Source organism: Psammomys obesus, unplaced genomic scaffold, assembly GCF_907164565.1.
Source record: "Psammomys obesus unplaced genomic scaffold, mPsaObe1.curated_primary_1811, whole genome shotgun sequence".
NCBI classification, from domain to species: domain Eukaryota; kingdom Metazoa; phylum Chordata; class Mammalia; order Rodentia; family Muridae; genus Psammomys; species Psammomys obesus.
The window spans coordinates 28,965,686-28,980,616 of NW_026596040.1; the positions used below are offsets into that span (position 1 = coordinate 28,965,686).

General features: G+C 41.1%; 1 protein-coding gene across 1 annotated transcript in view; it reads right to left on the bottom strand.

The window, feature by feature from the left end:
• Window positions 1-14,889, bottom strand: part of Fam210a (family with sequence similarity 210 member A) — a 34,356-nt gene extending 19,467 nt beyond the window's left edge. The window contains exon 1 of the mRNA XM_055622731.1: window positions 14,709-14,889. The gene's annotated coding sequence lies outside the window, so the exon portion shown is untranslated. The remainder of the gene's footprint in view (window positions 1-14,708) is intronic.
• Between the last annotated feature and the right edge of the window lie 42 nt (window positions 14,890-14,931).

Genomic DNA, 14,931 nt, shown 5'->3' on the forward strand with positions numbered 1-14,931 from the left:
CTTCCTTCCTTCCTTCCTTCCTTCCTTCCTTCCTTCCTTCCTTCCTTTAAAACAAAGAAGCCAAAAATAACACTGTAAAAAAGACAGCATCTTCAACAAACAGTGGTCAAATTGGATGGCTGCATGTAGAAGAACACAAATTGATACAGCTTTATCACCCTGCACAAAACTCAACTCCAAATGGATTAAGACCTCAACATAAGGCCAAATACACCAAATCTGATAGAAGAGAAAGGTGGGAATAGCCTTAAATTCGTTGGCACAGGAAAAGACTTTCTCAGGACTTAGGGAGTTCTGAGTAGAGGCTGAAAGACTGTAAGGGACAGAGGATGACACTAAGGAAACAGTGTCTTCAGAAATGAGGATTGACACACAGTGACTCACAGGGACTGTTGCAGCATGCAGTTTGCACAGGTTTAAGCTAAATGCCGTCCCAGCGCTGAGAGAGGGAAATGGACATGAGCTCCTATCCCTAACCAAAAAGTGAGAGGTTCAAAAACTTAGAGTTAATTCCTGGGACTGGGGCAAAATCACCAGATCACAGTCCTTTCAGAGCAGGAGTCCAGCAGCAGTCCCTCGCCCAGATAAACCTTAGGGTGTGACTAGGGTCACATAGTCCCTAGGAAAACCCATGGAATGTGTTAACTCTCCTCCCCCTTGCTACAGCCTAACCTGCACGTAACAGGGCAGTACCTGGGGTTCAGGTGTGCCCGACCTTGACCCCTTCACCCAATCCTGTAAGTACAAGCCAAGACTTGTACTTCCCTGCTTGTGTTTTGTCCCCTTAAAAACCCTCTTCCCCCGGAGTTGGGGGTTGCTTGCCCCTTGTTCTTGTAAAGGGCAGCCATCCTTTGTAATAAAGAACCCTCCCCTTGTGTGTTTTACATCGGACTCAAAGCCTGTCAATCATTTGGGGACTCGCGATCTGGGTATTTCAGAAGCTATTCCCAAATGATATCCACTTGAAAGGAAAAATTAGTTTTCTCCAATGGAGTATTACTGAGAGGTGATCTGTGGGTGCTCACTTAAGGCCCCATGCCCAACAGTGGATGCCCAACAGTTGACGGCCAATATAAAATTAACTCGATGGTATTTTTGTAAACTTTTTGTCTCATATTGCTGTTGTCCCCCCCTTTTTTGTCTTACTGGTCTTTTGCTTGTATATTACGGTTTCTGATTTTGTGTTTTTATGTTTTGTGTGTTTCTTCTGCTTTTTTTTTTCTTAATTCTGGTTTGTTTTGTTTTGGAAACAGGGTTTCTTTGGGTATGTAGCCTTGGCTATCCTGGAACTCACTCTGTAGACCAGGCTGGCCTCGAACTCAGAGATCCACCTAACTTTGTCTCTTGAATGCTGGTATTAAAGGCATGGACCATCACCACACAGCATGGTTTGTCTGTCTGTCTCCTGCCACCACCCCTTTCTGAGGGAAAGAGACAGAGAGAAAAGGGGAGGGCAAAAGGGGGAGGGAGAGAGGAGGAGAGAGAGAGAGAGGCTGAGGAGTTGGGTGGGGAAAAAGGTGGAAAGGATGTGGGCAGAACTGGAGAAAGGGAAAGTGATGAGAATATAGTATATGAAAAAAATTAAAATCTTGTTAAACAATCCCATTCACAAACAACTTGGGAATATATTTAACGAGGGAAGCAAAAACAAACAAACAAACAAACATAAAACAAATCCTCTACACTTACAAAACTTTTGATGAAATTGAAAACACACACCAAAAGAACAGACTCTCCTCTCCTATCAGGGACCAGTAGAATTACTGTTAAGATTTCTACATAACTTAAAACAATTCAGATTGGTGCAATCCCTATTCCCTGCCTGCCACCTCCCCCCAAGTCTAGTATCCCCCCCCCCAAAAAAAAAAAACTATCAAGTACAATCCTAAAATTCACAGACAAACCCAAAAGATCCATTATAGGAAATGTGATACTGAACAAATGAACTGAGTTGGAGGCATCCACAGAGGTGCATTAATCAACAGCTTGATACTTTTATTAAAAGTCATAGATATTGGACTAGGAAAGCTGGCACAGTGACTTAGTCTTCCAGAGAATCTAAGGTTTTCAGTTCCCAAAACTCACACGGCAACTCAACTATCTGTAACTTCAGTTCCAGGGATTTTCACATCCTCTGGCTTCCATGGGAACTAGACACTCATGTCCATATATATACATGCAGGCAAAGCACTCATTCACATAAAACAAACAACTTAAAACAACAAAAAATGCCTAGAAGAAACAAGATACAAAGGTGAGTGGAACAAAATAGAGATCCCAGAAATAAAACCCTCGTATCTATGGTCATCTGACTCTTAACATAGGTACTAAAAATAAACATGGGAGAGAAAAGACAGCCTTTTTAATTAATGGTACTGGGAGGGTCAATGAAGAGATGATACAAACTTGATATCTTGCTCTCATCTAACACAGTCTTCTACAAAAACCAACCAGAACTAGACAGAGCCATCCAAAAAGTGATACTATTTTAAAAACAAGCAAACAGCATTAAAGATGTAGCAGAGCTGTCAGAGTGCTAGACTAGCAGGCATAAAACCCTAGGTTTGGCTGTGTGGTGGCACACACCTTTAATCCCAGCACTTGGGAGGCACTGGCTGGTAGATCTTTGAGTTCAAGGCTAGCCTGGTCTACAGAGCAAGTTCTAAGAATACAGAGCTACCCAGAGAAAGCCTGTTGACTCCATAGAGCTTATCAGCCCTTCACCTTGGTAGATTTAAACGGAAAAGATGGTTATTTAAGAACCACAAGTGGGACCCACTCACACCTAATTGTATGCATGTTCATCTTGAACTCCCACCTCCAAAACTGTGAGGAATCTATTTCCATTATTATTTTATATACTATCTGGCTAATGGTACTTCATTATAGCAGCTTTAATTTACAAAGACAACACACAGTCTCCCCCCCCCCCCCAATTATCTCCATAGGAAACAAACCAATAACTTTGAAACATGAATAATAACATTGAAAGGGTGGTAGCAGCATGTTTTGCTGGAAAGCAGATAGTACTTGTGGACTGTGTACGTCAACCTATGGGACAGGTCACCTTGGTGCTGTTGGCTTTCTCTAGCTCTGCCGTTCATTGGTACAGAGCCTAGAGATGTGAATAGCCAAAATACCTTTCTTGAATAATGACTTGGTCATATTCTTATCTCTACTGGCAAGTTTAAACTGCAGTTTTAAGAACCTCTTTCCTTACAGAACAACTTTAAATTCTATAGTAAAAGTCTAAGTTTTACTCTCTTAATGTTAAGACCATAATGTGCAACTTTAACTTCTGCTGTTCTTTATGGCACATGTATAGAACCTATGTGGCAATAAGGAATAACCTTCCATACCAAGGTTAAGAATGTCACTTGGTGTAGCATTTTTATTCACATTATCATGATATATTTCTTAGTCTGCCTCTTCCTGACCACTCTTTAAAGTCTTTTAGCTTAACAGCATTTCCTAAACTACAATTGACACAAACATCACCCCGTGTTTCCAATCTGAAAATATGAAAGCACAAACATATCCCTCGTTCCTGAAAACACTTGGGTAATGTCCTTGTTAGGGTTACTATTGCTATGATAAAACCCCATGACCAAAAGTAAGTTGGGCAGGAAAAGGTTTACTTGGCTTACACTTCTACATCATAGTTCACCACTTAAGGAAGTCAGGACAGGAATTTAAACAGGGCCAGAACCTGGAGGCAGACGCTGGCGCAGAGGCCATGCAGGAGTGCTGCTTACTGGCTTGTCAGCTTACTTTCTAGAACCCAGAAGCACCAGTCCAGGGATGGCACCACTCATGTGAGCTGAGCTTTCCCACATTTAATTAACAAAATGCCTCACAGGCTTGTCCACAAGCAGATCTTATAATGGAGGCATTTTCTTAATTGAGGCTCCCTCCTCTGTGATGCCTGTAGCTTGTGTCAAGCTGACATAAAACTAGCTGGTACTGGAGAGTAGGTACAGAGGAGTGCCTAGTATCTCGGGCGAAAACAGCAGCCCTACTTCTTTCCTGTCCTGACAGCCAAAGTCCGCTGTCCTAACTCTGTCTCCTACAGCCGAGAGCTTGACTGCTTTAGGTCAGTAGCAGCAAGGCATCATCAAACCTTTACTAAGATCTCCTATTGCCTAACATCACTGCAATGAGCGTCACTCTCATAACCCTTCAAGGGATATGGACCACCCTGCACTGTTTTCTCTTGTGCCTCTTAGACCAAAGTAAAAATGTCCTCTTGCTATTTACTCTAAATGAAAACATTCATCCTGGAGAGAGCGAGCTCTTAAGACTCAGGCAGTTACAGGATTCACGAGATTAACCTGGGTAGACTTGTTTCTTTGTTCTGACTTTAGGTATTTGCTTATGTCTCCCCAGGAGAAGTCACGAAACTAAACTAAATGAATGTGTTTTTACTGACCAGCATTGCACAGTACACAGAGCTGTATAACCCTTTGGCATGAAGAACAAATTTGTATAAATATGGTCACTGCCTTCAAGTAGTTTAAATTATGAAAGGTAAATATTCCAAGTTATAAAAAAAATGCTCCAGTATGAATTATAAGCCTACTGGATAAAAAAAAAAAAAAAAAAAACACTGTGAACTCTACTGATCAGGTGATAGTAATCCAAGATACATTTGAAAGGGCAATTTAAGACTCAATGGAGAGAAAGCAGGATGGTTATTCTACGTTCAGGCAGAAATGGCAGATGGAAAAGTACAGAGAATTAATGTTTTCAAGGTGTTATTTTTGACTCATGGCTGCAGAAATTTATCTACAGTTCTTGGGCCCACTGATTTTGGCACCATGGAGAGGCAGACCATCATGCCAATGAGAACATATGAAAGAGTTTACCTATGACTGACAGGAAGCAAAGAAAGAGGGCCATGCAGACCAGATACAACCTTCAAAAGCATTCTGACCTACTTTTACTAGGAGGATTCCACTACTTTCCCAAAACAGCACCGCCTGCTGGACATCAAGCACTCAGCACCTGAGCTTGTGGGGGACGTTTCATACTCCAACCATAACAAAGGGTGATGAGAATTTAAAGCTAGCATTGCAGTTCGTAATTGTAATGTACAAGAATTACAAGATACTTTGAATTTGTAAGGTACAAACTGAGATTATAAATACTATGTTAAAAGAAATATTTAAATAAACAAAGCAGAATGGGGAAAGTGAACTTGGACTTGGTGGTTCCTGAAACTATGTTTTATTTGTTATTAACAATTATCTAACCATTCAGTCTTCTTTGCCCTTTGAATCTTGTACACAGGAATCTGCTGATAACAAAACAGAATTACTTGACTTTAGAATTCTGGGTTACTGTTTGTTGTATTGCATGATATAGTACATTATTTACCATTAGTCTGTTCATATACAAAAAATTACTCAAATTATCAGCCTGAGGAACTAGATAAGAAATAATTTTTCATTAGGAAAAACCAGAACTGATTTACTTACTCTTATAAAGTTTCCAAATTTAATGTACTATAAACAGCATTATATTAATAAAACATTGCCCACCTTAAAAAATCTTTAAGAAGTATCTATAAGCAGAATCACTGTATTAGTGAGTATCTTCTGATACTTTATACTCAGTTATGCTCCAATTCTACTTGAACAGAGCTTCAGAGCACAGTCACAAGATGATTCCAAGCGTATGAAGTGCTCTAAGCAAAGCAAGGCTGGGTGAGGATCACTACCATGGCTCTATACCCCTACACAGTCACATTATTATACTTCTATTTCAAATTATAAGGGCCAACACCAAAGTGTTATTATCTGGAAGTACTGGATAATAATTTTGTATCTTTTCAATGGAAATGGGGGCTTTAAAAAGCCCAGTATATTTTAAAAGCTAATTATTATCTCAAACAGTGTATTATCTCATGAATAACCTCTATTTTGTAAATGGGCTAGATTCCAGGTCATAAAATCACTAATAAAACCTGATACAAGGGTTGTTTTGTGTGTGTGTGTCTCCCCCTCTGTGGCTAAATATTTAGACAAAAGCTTCACACAAACAACTCAGAGCAGCTCTGTATAGTAGTTTTCTGCAATGGCAATGTTCTACATTCAGTATGCACAATAAGGCTGGGGCTATCCACAGTCTGCTCAACACTTCGAGTCTTTCTAGTGTGACTAAAGCACCAAACATTTCAGCTTTACTTCAGAAAAATGAACAACAGATACAGATTCCTGAAGCTACTATAAACAGCAAAACTTCAGAGAATAACTAAAAACTGAATAGTTAACTATGTTAACTGAACTACTGGGTTGGTCAATGTAATGGATACTATTAATTCCTACTCAGAAGACCTATCTTTTACTTTTAGAAGTCCCATTGTTTTTATTCACTTTATCCCAGCTTCAATATTGAAACCTGATTAAAACTCCACACAGGGCTGGGGGATGTGCGAGATGACCCTAAAGGCTCTTGCAGCAAAGGCTGATGACCTGAATCTGACCTCTGGATCTGACACAGTGCAAGGAGAGAACCTTGCAAATTACCTTTTGACCTCCATATGCATTCAGTTGCACACACACAAGGGTACACATACACACAAAATGGGAGGGGTAAAACTTCATGGGTTTTGATGACTGTTACTGGTTCAGAGTAGACTTGTGAGAGGACAGTTAAAGGAATTTGTGGGGGCCTCATTTCCTACCCAAGCACAAAAAACAGAGACTACAGAAGGCTAGACAGCTCTTCAGTGTCCAGCCTTGGGGCCAACCTAACATGGATAAGGCAGAGCTACAGTTCTGGAACAAGAAGAGTTGCCCTGCCCTTTAAACTCCGTGTAAATGCCTCTTTCCTTACTGGAGCCAATGTAGCCATTTCTGCTACCTGAAGCAGAAAGTATTTACTAGTAAAACCAGATATGTGAAAAGTTATCATCTGAGTACTCCAAAATATATAAAATTTCCATCTGTTTCTTTTCCTTTTTACATTACTGAAGCCTTTAAGCAACATTTATGGTATGGAGTCTTTTACCCATGAGTTGACTAAAGATCAGTTTTGAATGTGATTAATGCCACCTGTTGCCTGAATTTTGAATTATACCAGTGCTTATGGAATGATTTTAGTTTTAAAGCTAGTTCAACTATGTTGTAGATACACTATGAAGAAAAAGGAAAACACAAAATGCTTAGAAATCTATAACCCCAAAGTTAGTTTAAAATAAAGGGTACAGATGTCAGAAAAGATACATTTTGAATTAGACTAAAGTGCAAAACACCCCATATGCCAGTGTGTCTTTTGATAATACAAAGGTTAACCAATCTGAATGATAATTAGAAGGACCAATGCACTAGAATATCACATTTCAAAAGCTGTTTGGTAAATTTAAGAAAAAATGTGGGTAGTACTGAGAATAAAAGAGGTCCCTAAAATAGGAATGGCACTTTTTTTTTTCCTTTGTGTAGTCTTGGCTGTCCTGGACTTGCTTTGTAGGCCGGGCTGGCCTCAAATTTATAGAGATCGGCTTGCCTCTGCCTCCATGAGTGCTGGGATTATAGGCGTGCAATACTACCCTGGTGTAGAATAGTACTTTTAGAAGCTAGGAATCAACCAAGGTTCATGCTAAGAATTATTTTGATCCTGGTGTGGTGGTGCATGCCATTAATCCCAGCACTCAGGGAGACAGAGGCAGGTGGATTGCTGTGAGTTGGAGGTCAGCCTGGTATACAAAGTGAATACGGGACAACCAAGGCCACACAGAGAAACCCTGTCTTGAAAACAAAAAACAACCAACCAAACATTTGAAAAAAAAAAAAGAGTTGGAGTTGGAAGATTCTCTTTTTGCCCCCAAATACTTTAGTGCCTCAGTTTCTTGACCTCTTATCTTTAATGGTATCACCCTATGACACACCTCGGCCACCCTATTTTATAAACATTTCATACATTTACACAGGTAATTATCAATAGCTATACTCCACCGTGAGCTCCTTCATGGCCACAATCTCCTACATTTCTGTCATTTCTAGACCATTGTTATTGCGAAGTCTTTCCCATCATGGAGTCCTACCTGCAGTTAACTTTCCAAGGAAGGCTAGAAAGGTAAGGAAAAGCCTAGGAGATTAGGCTAAGCTCCTGGGATCCTGTCTTCTTTGACTACTGAGAAAGGCAGGAAAAGAAGAAGGATGTATGCACACTGCTGGTTAGTTTTCTTTCTCCCTTACATAGTCCAGGATCCCAGCAAGAGAATGGTCCATAGTGGACCCACCTTCCCAAATCAGTGAACATAATTAAGACAATCAGCCACTGCATATCAAAAGGCCTCCCTCCCAGGTGATTCTGGTTCCTGTCAAGCTGACAATACTAACCATCATGGCTCCCTTATTGGGTATGTAATTCTACCTAACATAGATTATTATCTACAGAAAAAAACCTGTAACTGATGGAGTCATCCACCAGGAAAATAAAGAATAGGTACTTCTAAACAAAACAGCACTCTTGTAAGCTCCAGTGACATTCAGGGAATTCAAGGCACTGCCCTACCACCGTGTTCCTTACGGAGGGAAGCAATGGAAAGAAACAAGCAGAGTAAGGCTGGTGACTAATGTCAAGCAAGAGAGAGGAAAAAAGGGGAAAATAGTAGAAGGGAGGGGCTATGCAGCTCTTTCTCTTCTTCTTGACCTTTCCCCCCTTTTCTTTACTTTCTTTTCAAGTCTGGGTCTCCCACAGAGCATGGGCTGGTCTGGGTTTGGGCTACCCCAGCTTCAGTCTTCTGAAGGCAGGAGTGTTTTAGCTGGTCTGACTGGAGTCATATTCCTTTCTCTTATCAGTCTACCTGTACTTGGAACTGCTTTAGCCCCTCCCTTCATCTCCATAGCCCTCCCTACTATTACCCCACCCCCTCTCCTCTCTCTTGTGGGTATTAAGCCTCAGCCTTACTCTGCTTGTTTCTTCTATCCCTTCCCTCAGTAAGAAACCTTACTGTGCACTGTACTAGGGCAGTTCCTTTATTCTCTGAACGTCACTTACAAAAGTACTGTTTTGTTTCTAAGTACCTATTCTGCATTTTCCTAGTGGATGACTCCATCAGTTATAGATTTTTTTGTTTGTTTGTTTGTCTTTTGCTTTTCCAGATAGTCTATGCTAGAGTGGTGCTGGGAATTGGGCTTAGTGTCTTGAGCACACAGGTGGAGGGTGTAACTACTGAGCTATACCGCTGAGTAGACCTCACTTGTGCTGTAAGCCACTTGAATATGAAAAACACTTCAATTTGAAAGAACAGGGGTGAGTAAATAAAATACCTAATCATGGACCCCATCCCAGAAGATTCCCAATGCAGATAACATGAAAAATCAAAGCAACATGATTTATTCACAAAAATTATTCTAATGAGTTCCACTATGAGTGAGGTACATGGAATCTCAACTCAAAAGAATGACTGTAAGGATGTTCAACAAAATCAGATGTTCAACAAAATCATGAGTAAAATGAATGATTTCAAAGAAAATATAAGTAATCAGCTGAATGAAATAAGGGAGACAGTGTGGGATATGAAAAGGTAATTCAATTAAAAAAACTAGAAACACTGGAGCTGGAGAGATGGCTTACCCTACATATGGCCTGGAGTTCAGCTACCCAGATCTTATGTAAATGCTGATGGGCCACCTGTAATTCCAGCCTGGAAGGAAGGCAGAGAGAGGGGATCCTCAGAGCAAGCTGGCTAGCCAGACTCACACAGGTGAGCTCTGGGCTTGAGTGAGTCCTTGCCTCAATAAAAATGGTGAAGAGTGGTTGAGGACGACTCCCAGTACCAACCTTGGAACTCTACATCATATTCTACATCATACACGTGCATGCTCACTTGCACACAATGAAAATATACATATACACAGGCATGCACAACACACGCACAAATATGGAAATGGGAAAAAATAGACATAAAAATGGGAATTTTGGAAAACCTCAAATATGCCAACCAAAAAACTCACTGGAAATCCTCACCAATAAAACAGATCAAATGGAAGACAGAACATTGTCCTGGGAACAAGGTAGATGAATTAAAACAGTCAGACTAAAATAAGCAAGACAAAATGTAGGTATAAGGTTATTGTGTAATTCAAATGCTGATTTCTGTTATCCCCCCTCCCATATCTGGTTGCAATCCTTGTTCTGAGAGTCTCCTGTTTCAATGTTGTGTAAACATGGTTCCCCAATTGTCCCCTGGTACTCCAAAAAAGCAGCTTATAGCCAATTGCTAAACAGTGCAAAGAACAGGGCTGGAGTTCCTGCCAGCCAGGGGAGGAGGAGCTAAAGGAAGAAAATGGAGGAGATTTTGATGGGCAGAAGTCTAGGAAACATCAGCAGAGAATTGGAGCAGGTAAAGACACAGAGGTATTATCTAACCCGCTATCACAAATAAGACACAGACACCTGTTAGATTTTATAATTGCCTTATTTACCTTGGCCAGGGCAGATATTTTATTATGCTGTCTCAATATCCTCACCATCCATCTCCTAGGCCCCATCAAATGCCATCCGCCTTAATCCTCCTCATCTCATCTACCTTCTATATATAATCCCATGGCACTTGCTTTTTTTCTTTATCTGGGCTTTTTCCACGCCATTACTGGAGTCCTTTCTTTTGGCCCACGTGGTTTCTTCTCCACCCTAACCCACTATGGCATCCTCCTTTGTCCTCTCTTGCCTTTCATATGTCCACTGTAATTCTCTCTGTCCTCTCCAAGCCCAGGAACCTTGGCCACACCTGCCCCATCTGCCCTGCCCAGGTATGGGCTGTATAGCCAATCAGGTAGTTTACACAATGTGGATAGATATACCCAGATCTTGAGGACTAGTAACAAGCATGAGATCAACCTCCAAAAGAGGGTTAAGAATAGAGTAATAACTACTCAGTTCTTATGCTGTAAGCTTGTTAAAATAATATAACACAGTCTCAATTATTTGGATGATGGCTGGGGTAAGAGGGAAACCGAGAAACAGTTATATAAAAATAACTAACAGCAGAACATGTGAGATCTATAGGACAACATTAAAAACCCAAGGTTGTCCCCTATCCAAGTGGACTTGGAGAGGGGCATGGGAGGAGAGGAGGAAGGGAGGGTAGGATTGGGAGGGAATGAGGGAGAGGGCTACAGCTGGCATGCAAAGTGAATAAACTGTAATTAATATATAAAAAAAAGATTTCCTAACCAAAAGCCTAAGAATTATTTGTGGCATTTAATTCTATTCATTACATTTTGTTAATGAAATCATAATTTAATTTTTGTCTTCATCTGTAGATGCTCAATATTTTAAGAAAATTAAAAATATACTAAAAGTAAAAAACAACAAAAAACCCAAGGTTGTTGTATGATGTCCACATGCCCACAATCTACTCAATATACAAACACAGATACCCACATAACATATATATTCCCCCAGAGATATTAAAACTACTGATGAGAATGTAAATCAGATCAGCCAATGCAGAAAAAACTAAAAACAGAACTACTACCTTGATTTAGTGATGCCACTCCTGGTAATACACACACCCACACAAAATACAAGCTAATATACTGCAAGGATATCTGAACATTCGTGTTCACTACATCACTACTCACAACAGCCGACTTCTGGACTCAGCCTAAGTATACATTAACAGATGAATGGATGGAGGAAATGTGGCAGATAGCCAAGATAATGTAGTCATAAAGAATGAAACTATGGGGCTGTGGAACTTGCTCAGTGCGTAAAGTGTTTGCCTGAATTTTTGAGGACCTGAGCTAGACTCGCCAGACCTCATGTAAAAGCTGGCTTCACTGGTGCGCATCTTTAATCCCAGTGACCCTACAATGAGATGGGAGAACACAAGACAATCTGCAAAAGCTTAGGCCACAGTACAACAAAGAGAGCATGTCTCAAGCAAGGTAGAAGGCAAGGATTGACAGCCGAGGTTGTATTTTGACTTCCATAGTCCTGCCTGCACTCACATATACACCACACATACACACAAACCCAAAGTATGAAATACTATCATTTGCCAGGAAATGGGTACAACTGGAGCTCACTATGTTATGTGAAATAAGCTTGACTAAACAAGACAATATTGCTGTGTTTTCTCTGACATGTGGATCCTAGATCTTATAAATAAAAGCATTTATTTATGTATGTCTGACATGAAAGTAAAGGTGTATCTGAGAAAAGGAAGGGGACAAGTGGGAGGGGGAAGAAAGTAGAGCATATAAAGAGAGTAAATGTGGTCAAACGTACTTAAAATTTAAGTGTTTATAAAATTTATCATAATGACAATGACTCTACATCAATAAAAATATTTTTTAGGTTACAGCTGGGATACAAAGTGAATAAAATGTAATTAATGTAGAAAAATAAAAATTTAATTAAAGTTTTCAAAGCCACGTCAGGAAACACTTGGAACAAAATCTGTATAGTCATTTTTTTTCCCCAGCAATATAAAACCAACAGGAAAGTTAGACAAAAGACTGAAACATTCGTAAGTATATATAAGTTAAAACGGAGGTTGTTCCTGACAGTAATCGCTTGAAAGTCAACCGGTGACTACATCTTGAAAATACCTTCACGTCAAACACCAAGATTAGCATTTGATTAACTACAACCTGAGCTGACATTTAGTAGTCACCACAGATTCTTCAATTAAATATTCCTTGCAACTCTAGAGCAAGCATTTACATTTTTTTTTAATCTGCTTTAAAAAGATGTAAACTTTCAGCACAGTCAGACAGACACACACAAGCAGAAGGTCACTTTTCCGACTGCAGAAACAAAACAAAACTCTTTACACTTTGTTTCCACAGAATAAGATGGTTCTTAAGAAGACCTGGCATCTTATCTACATCTTAGAAACAATATTAAGTGTCAAAAATTACACTCAAATTAAAAACAAAAACCACACCTTAAAAGTGCACCTCTGATCTCTCAGATATATAAATGGTTTCAAATAAATTCTGCTGAAAAAGAAAAAAGGCATTAAATGTCGCCCCCCCCCCCCCCACACACACACACCAGGATTCAGTCATTCCCTAAGTGCATACTATGTAGCAGGTGCTGTATAGTAAACCTGTGCTAAATCAATCAGGGAAATGATGGTTCCAGTCTGGGCACAGTTCATGTTCCAGCAACGTAACACCCTTAACCAGCTATTTTCTTTCTGAACATGATAACTGGAGCATTAAGAATTATGAAAATATTTTTAAAAATCTATGTGTTGAGCAACTTTCGGTTCTGAGTGTGACCTAGGAGATCCTGTTTGATTGTTAGCATAGAGGTCCTGGGTCCAAATCTTGGCTCCACTGCTTACCAGACTGACCTTGGCAAACTTAATCCTCAACTGTAAAACAAAAATAATGCTAACTACCCTACTGGATTACACAAGAAAATGAGTAAGGAATGTGTGAAACACTTAACTTTGTACTAAAAAATACAAAGTATTAGCTACCATTGTTTCAACTCCATTTCTCAAAAGCCAGACAAGCACTCAAAGACGTAAAATTTTAATTCATAACATCTATTCATTGTGGAAATCGTATAAACATGTAGTTGAGGCGGTTTTTAAATCCATTAAGAGAAAAATTTAAGGCAGGTGTGGTTGGTGTCTGCCTGTAATCGCTGCATTAGGGGGGTCTGAGATAGGAAGGTCATGAGTTTAAGTCCAGCCTGCGCTACATAATGAAATTCTATCTTTAAAGATTTTTAAAGTCAAAATCAGGTTTATTTTCTGTAAGATGACAACAGCAATTACCCGAGAAAACAAAAACCAAAACCCTCGATCATTGGATCTAACAAGCCCCAATGCTTCAATATGCACACAGCGCTTTGGGGCTCAACTACCGCTCCCTTTGCATTTGTCAACGCTCATGAACAGAAATTAACTCTCAAACTGGATAATGGCATATAATAAATTACACAATCCTAGTTATCTAAAATTGATTGTCCATACTTGTTAAAAGGAAGCCATTTAGTTCAAGGTTTATAATGGGGTCAACAACCTCAGAAGGGTTAACGTCCACAATTTTCAAGCGACCGCACCGGGAGATACAAACTGCAAAATCTGTCTTCCCCAAGGCCGTTATCAGTAAAATTGCCTACAAACAAATACGTGGGCCAGCAAGACACCTTTTCGAAGCGGCCTTGGACGGACCAAATACGCTGAAGAGTAATTCAGGATTCGCTGCCAATCTGATTGGGTTCTGCACAACTCTGATGGGGTGGGGGTGGTAGGCGTGTTAATGTGTTGGTGCGTAAACTACCTTAATCCACAGACAGATTCTACGTTCTGACCCTAATCTGGGGGTGAAAGCCTGTAACGGGATGCCTCCCTTGAGAGTACGGCACGACTGGAAACAGGCGGTCAGAAATGGCCCTCCAGTCCCAAGGTGAAGCTGTTGGTTATTTTTGAAAGGACACTCCAGCTAGCAAGGACGGAAGAGCAGGGCGTTAAGGGGTCACGCCGCAAGGGGGTGTAAAACCGCAGAAGGATCGAGGTTCGCCAAGACTCCAAAAGGACCCAGGACAGGGGTGACCCCTCTCGACCGCCCCCGGCGGCGGTGGGGTCCGGAGCGCTGACGACTCCCGCCCGTAGGAGGGAGGCCGCGACACACTGTGAGCGGCGCGCTCCGCTGCCGTCAGACACACGCCCGCGGTGAAGGTGCCCTCTGGTCCCCTCCCGAAGCCCCACTGCGAACATGGACCCAGGCTACCTCTCAGGATGTGGGGGGCTCTCCACGGATTCCCGCCGCACGGGCCGGAAGAAGCTGCCTCGGCAGGGCGACCGGGCCGAGCGTGGGGCAGGGTGCCGAACCGCGGGTCAGGAAAACGCTAGGCCGCCACCACCCAGGCCAGCCGCGCCCACTAGCAACGTGCTCCGACCCTCCGTGCCCGCTCGCCGGGCCAGAGGCGCGCCGCCGCGCGAGGAACCATGGG